Here is a 12,405-nt window from a genome sequence, read left to right as displayed (position 1 = left end):
GGAATGACTTAGGAAGGATTGCTTCCCTCTCAATTTCATTGAAGAGTGTCGGCATTAAGTCTTCTTTGTGTTTCTCATAGAACTCCACAGTGAATCCTCTGGGCCTGAGCTGTTCTTTGTAAGTAAGAACTTAATTACATTGTCAATTTTATTAATAGAAATTGAGTTATTCAGCACTTTTACATCTTCTTGCCCTAGCTTTGGTACTTCATATGCTTCTAGGAATCTGTCAGTCTCTTCTGTATTATCAAACCTATGAGAGTAGAGGTTTTTGAAATAGGTGTTGATGATCTTTAGTATTTCTACAGAGTCTGTAGTAATTTTGCCTTTTTCATTCTTTACTGCATGAATTGGAGCTTTTTCTTCCCTTTTAAAAGTAATGTTGCCTAGGGTCTTATCAATTTTAATCTTTCAAAGAACTAACTTTGATTCACTGATTCTTTGTTTTGTTTTCTTGGTCTCTATTGCACTGATTTCCTCTCTGATTTTTATAATTTCTTCTCTTCTTTTTGGGCTTGACTTACTCTTCTTTTTCGAGATGTTTGAAGTTGACATCAGGTTATTTATTTGTATTCGTTCTGTTTTCCTGATGTGGGACTCAGTGCAATAAATTTTCCTCTGAGGACATCTTTCATTGCGTCCTACAGATTCTGGTAAGTTATATTTATATTTTCATTTGCTTGTAGGTATTGTTTAATTTCTTCATTAATTTCCCCTGTGACCCACTGGTTGCTCGAGTATATTATTCAATTTCCAGGTGTTTGTGGGAGTTGCAGTTTCTTTTATCATTAGTTTCTAGTTTAATGGTGCTACGATCTGATAAGATCCATGGGATAATTTCAACTCTTTTGCACTTATTCAAATATGTTCTGTGAGCTAATATATGGTCTATTTTAGAGAATGACCCATGTACTGCTGAGAAGAATGTATTTTCTGGTGTTGTTGGGTGGAACACTCTGTATATGTCTAGCAAGTCCATTTGTTCACAACTGTGATTCAATTCTGTTATCTCTTTGCTGATTTTATGTCTGGATGATGTATCCCTTGGTGTCAATGGTGTGTTAAGGTCTCCTGTTATAATTGTGTTCCTGCTAATTTGGTTTTTCATTTCTGTTAATATTTTTTATATAACTGAGTGCTTTGAAATGTGATGCATATATATTTAAGATAGTTATCTCTTCCTCTTGAAGTTTTCCCCTAACTAGTATGTAGTGACCTTCTTTATCTCTGCTGATTATTATTGGTTTATAGTTCACATTGTCTGAAAACAAAATAGCTACCCCCACTTATTTTGAGGGGAGAAGGGTTCCTGTTGCATGAAGTATTGTTTTCCATCCTTTGACTTTCAGTCTGCGAGTATCCTTTTGGGTTAGATGGTTTTTTTGTAGAGAACATATGGTTGGATTTTGTTTTTTGATCTATTCTGCCAGTCTGTTTCTTTTAATTGGTGCATTGAGACCATTTGTATTAATGATTATAACTCTTATATGTTGGTTTATTATTGATACGTTATCTTTCTGCTGTTGCCTCTTTATCTTTCTGTTCTGTTTAATTGTCTGCTTTACAATGGTTTTTTCCTAAGTGTAACTAAACTGTCTTTCAGTATTGTTTGCAGGGTTGACTTGGTGATCATGAGGTTCTTCAGCTGTTCTTTGTTATTGAAGTATCTTATTTCACCATCCATTTTGAAAGACAGTTTTTTAGGGTACATCAGTCTAGGTTGGAAATCATTTTCCTTTAGGATCTGAAATACTTCACACCATGCTCTTCTTGACCTTATTGTTTGTGCTGAGAAGTCTGCTGTGATTCTGATAGGTTTTCCTTTGTGAGTGATCTGATTTTCTCTCTCAAAGCTTTTAATGTTCTATTCTTTTGTTGGATTTCTGGTATGACAGTTATTCTATATCTGGGTGTAGTTTTATTTTATCACTATTTGGAGTCCTGTATGCTTCATTGATCCTGATATCAGTTTCCAATCTCATGTTTCGGAAATTCTCAGGTATTACTTCTCTAAATATCCTCTTGATATCCTTTATTTTGTCCCTTTCTTTTTCTTTTATCCCTATCAACCTTATGTTGCTTTTCTTTCTGTCATCTTGCAGGTGTTGAATTGTTATTTCCTGAATTCTTGTTATTTTTAAAATATCTTTTCTTTCCTGTTCACTGGCTGCAATCTTGTCTTCGAGGTCTGAAATTCTACCTTCACATTCATTGAGGCAGATTTTATACCTTTCAATGGAATTTTTGATTTCCTGTATATCTCTTTGCATCTGCTTTATGTATTCTGTTTGTTCCTTATATTATTCATCCAGGGATTCTATCTTTTTGTTTAGTTCCTCAATTTTTTAACTGTGTGTTCTTTAGTTATGTTCAGCATCTTCTTCATTTCTTCTTTTACCTGAGAGATTATTTGCAGTTTGAATTCCTTTAAATCTTCCCGGAGTTGCTTCTTTATTTTGGTTTGTATTATTTCAAGTATTTCAGGCATATGGCATGTATTTTCTTCTATGTACATGGCTTCTAGTTTTTCTTGGGATGTTCTGGATGTTTGAGATTGCATTTTGGTCTTTTGTTTTGGCATTTTCCTATATTTCTGTGTGTCAAGTGTTGTTCCAAAGCTTCCCCTGGGTGTGTTGGAAATTGTCTCCCATGTCATGGGCTCCTGGGACTCCTCTGGTACCATAGCTCCCTCCTTAGGCAGCGTGGCCTCTGGATTAAAAGACATATGCCAGACTCCTCTCAGGTAACCCTAATGCCTCCTCAAGCTACACAGCTCCCCACTCTATCAGCAAAGCTCCCCTGAGGGAAAGAAGGCCACCTGGTGTGGTCCAGGCAATCCCAAATCCCTCTAAGCATATCTAATGTGGCCATCAGCCCAGTGGGCCCCAATCACCTTGAGCAAGGATCTCATACTCTCCTGGGAATTTGCTGTTGTGTAATCATCCATTTCCTTGGATCGAAAAGCTCCCCAGGCTGATAGAACGTCTCCCTATGACCTAGGTAGGCCTCAAACCTCCTCAGCAGGACGGTTCCCTCCTCCAGGCACTGGCAGGAGTGCTGGTGCTCTCCAGGCCAAAAGAAGCTCACAGGCAAGGCCAGAGCAGGTTCTTGCAGCTTGGCCCAGTTCCCTCCTTCATGCAGGGCAGCTGCTGTGTGCCCTCTGTGTGAGGGAAGGTGGTCAGCAAGGCTGGAGGATGTTTCCATGGCTTGGCCCAGCTCCCTCTTCCAGGCGGGCAGCTGTGGTGTGCCCTCTGTGTGAGAGAGGACAGTCAGCAAGGCCAGAGTGGGGTCCCGCATCTCAGCCCAGCTCACCTCTCCAGGCAGGCACCTGCGGTGTGAACTCCGGGTGAGAGAAGGCAGAGAGAAACCAGTCAGCAAGGCTGGAGTTGGGTCCCATGGCTTGGCCCAACTCACTCTTCCAGCAGGGCACCTGCAGTGGCCCTCCAAGTGAGAGAGGGTGGTCAGCAAGTCCGGAGTGGGGTCCTGGCTCAGCACAGCTCACTCCTCCAGGTGAGCAGATGCGGTGTGCACTCCGGGTAGGAGAAGGCCTTCCTTTAATTTTTTAACTATGTCCTCTTTAGATTTGTTCAGCATTGTTTTCATTGCATTTATCATTTCTTCTTTTACCTGGGAAATTGTTTCTGACGTGAGTTCTTTTGTAGCTTCCCAGAGTTGGTTCTTTACTTTTGTTGTTTTCATTTCAGGAATTTCAGGTGTATGGCTTACATTTTCTTCTGTGTCTTTCTTCTTCTCATAGGCTTGCTTGGGTTTGGCTGGAAGTTTGAGATTGTGTTTTGCTCTTTTGTTTTGCCATTTTTTATATTTCCAGGTTTCAAGCAATGTTCCAAAGCTTCCCCAGAGTGCCGGGGATCACCTGGCAAAATTTTGGCTCCTGAGGCAGAGTGCAGGCAACTGCTAGCCCTTTGGAGGTCTCTGGATGTGGCCCATTTAGGCCCAAGGGAGCCTCCCATGTGTCCTCTGGTGATTTGGAATTCTGGGCATAGTCTTACCACCTGGGAGTGATGTTCCAAGGCTTCTCTGTGCACTGGAATCAATCCACACATGTTAGGCTCCCAGGATTCAATTCAGGCCCCTGCTAGCCACATGCAAGTCACTAGGCATGGCCAAATCTCTGGCTTTAAACTTGTTAAAAATTCTTTAGCATACATATCAAAAGATTTGACTTGTTTCCAGCAGAGACTATCATCACAAAAGTTTAAACAAAACCCACATGCTGCAGTCTACATTGGCAAGTCTTCCCTTCTCCACTTGCCAGGAAAAGAAAAACAAAAATCTGAGGCTAGCAAGGTTTGAAAAAAATGGCAATCTCTACAAAGGTCTGCTCCAGGAAAGGTGAGATCTTCTCAGTTTCTTGGTACAGAACTGCAAGAGACAGAAATGGCAGGGCTATAGCAAAATCCAGGGCACCAAGCAGGATGTCGTTTCAATGGTGAGCTGGAAGTGCACGTGCATTTGGGGGAATCACACAGATACAGACACATAGACAAACATTCCCAGGACACAAACGTTGCTCACAAAGAATTTAGAACAAATGCAGAATCAAGCTCTGCCCAATGCTAGGCTGCACCAAGCCTAAAGCACCACATCTGGTGGACAGGATGCCAATGTTCCAAAATAAATGCTGGCTCAAAGAAACAAGTGCTTGGGTGAACCTTAAACAACTGACAAATAAGACCAAAACTGCAGTTCTTACCTTGGTCAGGAGACACAGTTTGGTTGTTTCTGTCCTGCAGCCACAGAGCCCCACCCAGCAGCCATTCTGGAAAGCAAGCTGAAATCAGTTGGGGCATTCTGCCACCCAGAGATCAACTGGTGGGATAAAGAGACTGAAGACTCCCTCAATTGAGAACTTTGCCTTGGACTAATCTCACTGGGGCCTCCACAAATGTTATGGCAAAGTTAGTAAGAAAATAACATGGAAAATCAAGGACTGAGAAACAAGCAAGTTTTATTCAGCTAGCTCAGCTATGTGGTCAGTATTCCATCATTACACACATCTACTCTCATCTTTGTTCTCCAGAAGTTTTTACACCTTTCCAGTATCTGTGGAAACCTTATTATCTTTCTTGGAATTTACAAGTTCCTCAGTTACCATGGCAACTCTATCACCTTAGCTAAAGTCTTATAGAGTATTATAGGACGTTCCTGAACAGCTAGGTCATCAATCAACCATGATACAAGCAAGGATTCTCTTTACCCCTGTGGGCTAAAACTGTTTATCCCCCTTTTTATGGTTTATGACTAATAGTGAGGAAGATTCTCTGGAATTAGGGGAAGAGTCCACCAGTGGGTAACTACAGACTAAAACGGAGCCTAAGAAACAAGATGGAACCTCAACTGCCTTCACAATATCAGCTTAGTTACAATCTACCCATGAAGAGGAAACTCAAGGGTTTGGGATGGAATCCAGGAAAGCCTGATGTCTGGGTTCAGACTAAACCTCTTTCCTGCAGCTTTCAAACTATATCAAATCTTCATCCAAATAAAATTTCTCCACATATCCTATCTTCACCAAAACTCCATCTTGTAGTTAAGGAATAACATGATTGAATCATGGTTCTCGGGCCCTTAATCTTGGTAAAGCCTGAACTTTTAGAAACCACATTTAAAGTGAACCTAAAACCACACCTTCATTAAATATTAGCCCTATATGTTCCAGTCTTAGATTTCCAGCAAGAACAATACAGACTGCTAGTTCTGAAATAATGAAGGACTTACTGGTTTTAGAGTATTCTTAGAAAGTAGACAGTGAAAGGATTTTCAGAAAATCCAGAGACTAGGAAGCCCTGAGTAGGGGTAATCTCCATGCCAGTATTGCAGAATATTGTAGAATCTGATGATTCCAGTCTCTTTCAATCCCTCACATAGAATGGGCTTGGATAACTGATAGATGGGTAAACACAATTTTTGTTCAGAATGAAGGAAGATTCCAAGCAAATCAAATAAAGGAAATGGTAAAGAAAAGCGAAGTAAAGAAAAGAGTGAAAAAAGAGAAAAAGAAAGAGATACATCCCATAAGCAGGATAAACCACTGCAGAAACTGGAAGATAGCAGGACAAAATCTCAATGACAGGATAGTCTATGCACATTGTTTTTTATGTCTACCTAGGTCATATTTGTCTGAAGTTGTTTTACCCACACACTCTGGCTGTATAGGACAGTTCACATCTGTTCTTGATGAAATTACATACTTATATCCTGTTTTCAGCCTCCTGTCTATCTCTTCATGATTGACAGGTTATATCCTTTCTCCCAGTCAACTTCCTATGTCCTAATCTCACACCTCAATTCTATCTGAAAACATAAATCATAGTTCTTCATGGGTTATTGAGAGAAGGGAGGTCTCAGACTTTAGGTAATATTGTAGTCAAGTGCTGTGTTGCAACTTGTTAAAGTTTCCCGAAAAGAAAATTCATGAAGTTATGAAGGCAGCTGAATCAAGCATTTGTGTTTGGTGTGTTCTCTAGTGTCGGGATTGGTGTGTGAGTGTTGGAAAAACCACGGGGTGGGTAACTAGGATACAATATAGGGGAGGGAAAGAGATGTGCTTTCCCTCTTCTTTTGCTCTTGCTGTTTGTGGCTACCATGAAGAATGGCCCCTCAGCCATACTGCTCAGCCTTGGAGCCAGCTGGACGGAAACCTCCAAAACACTGTAAGCTAAATAAACATTTTCTTGCTTCATTTTGGGCTTCAGGTATTTTGTCTCAACAATGAAAGAAAAGTAACCAAGACAGAATTTGGTGGTAGAGGAGTGGGGTCATTGCTGTGACTTTACCTGACTATGTGGTTCAAGAGCCTTTGGAAATCGCTTGTGAGAAGAGTTTGGAAAGTTTTAAAGGTGTCACCTGAAAGAGTGGTACTAGAACAACTTAGGTTGTTCTGTATGGGAGATACTGGTCAGAGCTCAAAAGGCCAGACAATCAATAGAGAGCCAGCTAGTAAAGACCAGGATGCTGAAAACAGGACTACATTGGTTGTTGGATGCCACACTATATGTATTGTGGCTTGGCAGAAAGTTTGCCTATATTTGGCTCAAGTCCAGAAACTTTACCTGAGACTGACATTAAGGATGGTGGGCTGGTTAATCTGGCAGAAGAAATTTGAGGGCAGTTAAATGTGAAGGCAGTGGCATGGCTATTTTTGGAACTTTTAGTCCAATTTATGTTGTGAACCAAGAGCAAAGAGCCCAGGAGGGTGATTTAGAACATTGTGAGATTGGCCAGAAATCTGTGAACTGTAATGATAGAGCTGAAACCTTGATTGCTGAGAAGGATCAGAGAAATTAAAAGATAGCCTGGGGCATCATGGAAAGCAGTAGGTCCCCCATGATTTGTAGCCTCAAAACTGCAAATGTGAAAGACTTTGTTTAGAGGAGAAAGCTTCAGAGGGCCATGTTCTAGAATGGTGGCAGAGGCCTCATGAGGTTCCAAAATGGCAGCAGCTGCACCAGCTTCCAGAATGCAGTCAGCATAGTAAATTTGTTCCTCATAGTGAAGTTCAGAGTGCTCATCATTTCAGGAACCCAACCCCTATGGCCAAGAGAGAGGAAAGCCTGGCTAGTGCTCCAGCTGGCAGCAGATCTTAGCAGCATCCATGTGGTGCTGGTTGTAAGTGTAAGTAGAATATACAAGTTCTGAGGTTATGGCAGCTTCTATTTTGATTTTGGATGGCTGGGAGACCAGGCAGTGGGCTCTTGAGGCAGTGTTTGAAGCTGTGAGTCTGAAGTGAAAGGTGCAGTGGAGAACACAGAAGTTTGGATAAAGCTAGTAGCATGGATCAGCTAAGGAAAGGTACAAGAATTTAGCAGAGTAGGCCTGCTAGAGAAGCCATGGGAGCTAAAAGCACCAATCATGCCATGGGGGGTGGGATCACTCATGCCTTTTGGAGCTCACAACCAGATTGCTTTAGATGCTGAACATGGAACTCCCTGCTGCATTTTGGATTTCCTTTGCTATTAATCCTTTGTATCCCTTTGTGCACTTTGGAATGGTAATGATTATCTTGTGCTATTGAATGCTGGAAGTGCTTAACTTTTTTTCATTTTCTCAGGGGTGACAGCTAAGACTTTGCCTTAGATTCAGAGGAGACTTAGGACTTGGATTTTTCAGCAATGCTGAAACTATTAAGACATTAGCAACACTTGGAAATGGACTAAATATCTTTTACATAAAGGATGTTCATGAGTCTTTGGGGGTCCAGGAGTGGAATATCATAACTTGTGTAAGTGTCCCCTCAAAACTTCATGCAGTTATGAAGGCAACTGAGTCTAGTGTTTGAGATTGGTTTGTATTCTAGTGTTGGCATTGGTGGTTTGAGTGTTGCAAAAGTCTGGGAGTGGGTAATCATCATACAACACAAGTGTGGAAGGAGGCATGCTTTCCCCCCTGTTTTGCTCTTGCTGTTTGTGGCCACCATGAATGGTTGTCCCTCAGCCATGCCATCCTGCCTTGGAGCCAACTAAGTATAGACTGAAACTTCTAAAACACTAAATAACCCTTTCCTTGCTTCAATTTGGTCATCAGGTATTTTGTCTCAACAATGAGAGAAAAGTAACTAAGACAGGTTACAAGGAGAATTATTACATACAGGATACATAACTGAGAACATTATTTTATGATGGTCACCCAGAATTAAATACAAGAAAGTGCAAGAAATCTGTCCTCACCACTAAAGACATACAAAATCCAACCAAGGGCTTGAATTTCACAGCAATGTAGTGCATGAGTCCAGCTAAAGATCTAGTGCCATGACAATGCCCCCCACCACAAGTCCAACTGGAGGCCTAGAGTCCACAACAATGACTCCTACAAATCTGTTTTATGAATCTTCACTGGGAAGGCTCACAGGTCAGTGGTGGAAGTTGGAAAGTCTATGCCAGAAGGATGAAGGAGCTGTGCCAGTAGGTTGAGTATTACACAGTGGAGCCAAGACATGAAGCTCAAAATAAGGATCAGGGCTCCCACAAAATGTACCACAGCCTTCCTCAGTGACAATGAGATCCCAAACTTCTCCAAGGATGAGATCAGTCAAGTACATATCAGGAAACCATTTTTAATCCAAAATGGGAAGCTACTTTCTTGTTTTAACTGACTTAGTCCCTCTCTGGGAGGAGTGACAGTCAATCCTCCAGTGCCATGGATCAGGCCCATTGGTGCCTCACACTCAAAACAGGACTCAGGGTGTAGCTTGTTACAATCTCCTGTCCAGTGCCCAGGTTTTTGCATTTAAAAGAGGCACTCAACCAGTAGGCCCCCACCCAGTGACCCCAAGCAGCGAAGGAGCTTCAGTGTACCATGTGGGGATGGCTGAAGGCCAGCCCAGTGTACTCCACCTAGCTGGGGAGATTTGGTGTTCCCTTTAAGACTTAGTAAGGCCCTGCCTAGTGACACCAAGCAGCCAAGGACTGTCAGGATGCCACACGGGTCCTGCTAAAGTCCCCCTCAGACTACCCTCACCTAGCCAGAGAACCTCTGTGAACCTCTGGGGACATGGTAGGCCCACCTAATGACTCCCACTAGTTGAGGAGATACTTTCCTGTACAGAAAGCCATTATTTACTCAGGAAGCAACTGAAACTTTGGATTCAGCTGCCCCAGAGGATACAGGAAAATGACAAAATGAAAGAGCAATGTGCAATCTCAAACCTCAAGCCCGTCCCAAACAAGTACGTAAGACATGAACCTAGAAAAAAGTATAAGTCACACACATGAAATTTCTGAAGTAAAGAAACAATTCCATGAAGCTGTAAAGGAAATCAGGTCAAAATAATCTCTCAAGTAAAACAAGAAATGATAAACATAATGAAAGAAATGCTGGACACATTTAAAGAAAACATAGTTAAATAATAGAGGAGCACTGGAATATAATGGAACCTTTGAAAGAATAATATAAGAAAGTTATAATGCTTGAAACAGATTGAGAGATAGCCAGGAAATCAAAAATTCTATCAAAAGCTGGAAAACCACCTGAAAGAATATGAAGATAGATTTTCAGATTTGGAAGACAAGATTGCATCTAGTGACCAGGAAAGGAAACAGCTTTTCAAGATAATAAGGAACCAGGAAATAACTATTAAACAGATAAAAGATTATTTACCAAAAAATGATATATCATTGATGGGTGTAAATAAAAAAGATGCTGACAACACAAGTGATATAAAAAGACCATTTACAGAATTAATAGCAGAAAATTTCCCAAGCATAGGAAAACAACCTGACTTACAGATAAGCGAAGCATATAGAATTTAAATTCACCACAACCAAAATAAATCTACATCAAGACATATAATAATCAATATACCAGAAATTCAACATGAGAACAGAATATTAAAAGCTGTTAGAGAAAAGAAACAAATCAACTATAAAGGAAAATCCATCAGAATCACAGCAGACTTCTTAACACAATCAAGTCAAGAAGAGCATGGAGAGAAATATTTCAAATCCTAAAAGAAAATGATTTCCAACACAGATTGAAGTAGCCTAAAAACTGTCCTTCAAAATTGATGGAGAAATAAGATACTTCTACAACAAAGAACAGCTGAAGAACTTTATGGCCATCAAACCAACTCTACAGAGTGCTGGAAGATATTGTAACTAGACGTAAAAAGGACTATGATTTCAAGAACAACAACAGAAAAAACCACAAAGCAAGGCAAGCAATTAAACAGAGGGAATAGTTAAACAACAGCAAAAAATGACAGGGCAAAACCAAGTCATTGTATATCAATTATAATCATTAATGTAAATGATTCAATGATTAAAAGAAACAGACTGGCACAAAGGATCAAGAAAAAACATCCAACCTTATCTGTATACAAGCATACCATCTTACCTAAAGGAAAATTTAGACTGAAAATCAAAGAGCAGAAAACAACACTCCATGCAACAGAGCTCCAAAAGAAGCAGTGGTAGCTATTCTGCTTGCAGACAATGTGAACTTCAAACAAAAAATGATCAAAAGAGATAAAGAAGGTCACTACATACTGGTTAGGGGAAAACTTCAAGAGGAAGCGATAGCAATTTTAAATATATATATGCACCAAATAGGGGAGTGTCCAGCTTTATAAGACATGAAAAAATCAAATAAGCAATAACACAATTATAGTGGGAGACTTTAACACCCAATTGACACAAAGAGACATATCAACTGGACAAAAAGCCAGCAAAGAAATAACAGAACTGAATAAAACTTGAGAACAATTGGACTCAGTAGATTTGTACAGAGTATTCCACCCAACAGCATGAGAATACACATTCTTCTCAGCCGAAATAGACCATGTACTTGTCCATATAACATGCTTATCAGCAAGCAAATGAAAATGAAAATACTACTTACCAGAATTCATGAGATGCAATTAGAGCAGTTCTCAGAGGGAAATTTATTGTGGTGATTTCTCTTATCAGGAAAACAGAATGAACACAAATAAACAATCTGATGCTACACCTCAAACATCTAGAAAAAGAAGAGCAAGTCAAATCCAAAGCCAAGAGAAAGGAGGAAAATACAAAGATCAGATCAGAAATTAACACAACTGAGACTAAGAAAACAATACAAAGAGTTAATGAATCAAAGAAATGGTTCTTTGAAAGAATAAATAACATTGATAAGCCCTATCTCACTTTATCATATAAAAGACTCAAGCTCATGCAATAAGGAATGAAAAGGTTGAAATCACTACAGACTCTGTAGAAATACAGAAGATCATCAATACCTAATTCAAAAACCTTTACCCTCACAGATTTGATAACACAGAAAATATGGACAGATTCTCAGAAACATATGAATTACCAAAGCTGGATCAAGAAAATGTAAAAGTGCTGAATAATCCAACTTCACTTAATGAAATTTAAAATGTAATTAGAATTTTACCAACAAAGAAATTCCCATGTTCTGATGGATTCACTGCTGAATTCTACAAGAAATTTAGGGAAGATGTAATGCCAACACTCTTCAAAATCTTCAATGAAATTGAAAATGAAGCAATTCTCCCTAATTCCTAGAAGCAAGTATTACTTTAATACCAAAACTAGAGAAAGAACCAACCAAAAAAAAAAAAAAAAAAGAACTACAAGCCAAGCTCCTTAATGAACATAGATGCAAAAATCATCAATAAAATACTGGAAATGAGAATACAGCAAATGATCAACATTATACAGCATGACCAAGTGGATTTCATCCCAGAAATGCAGAAATGCTTCAACACATGCAAATCAATAAACATAATACACCATAGCAATAGAGCCAAAGATAAGAATCATTGTCATCTCAACAGACGCTGAAAACCTTTTGATAAAGTCCAACACTCATTCATGATAAAAAAAAACACTACAGGAAATTGGAGTATATGGTCTTTACCTCAATCTTTTAAAATTCATGTGCAGCCAA

Source organism: Cavia porcellus, unplaced genomic scaffold (assembly GCF_034190915.1).
Source record: "Cavia porcellus strain 051 isolate PalLab524CR breed Dunkin Hartley unplaced genomic scaffold, mCavPor4.1 scaffold_28, whole genome shotgun sequence".
Taxonomy (NCBI): Eukaryota; Metazoa; Chordata; class Mammalia; order Rodentia; family Caviidae; genus Cavia; species Cavia porcellus.
The sequence above is the reverse complement of the archived record's forward strand: the minus strand, read 5'-3'. Positions refer to the sequence as shown.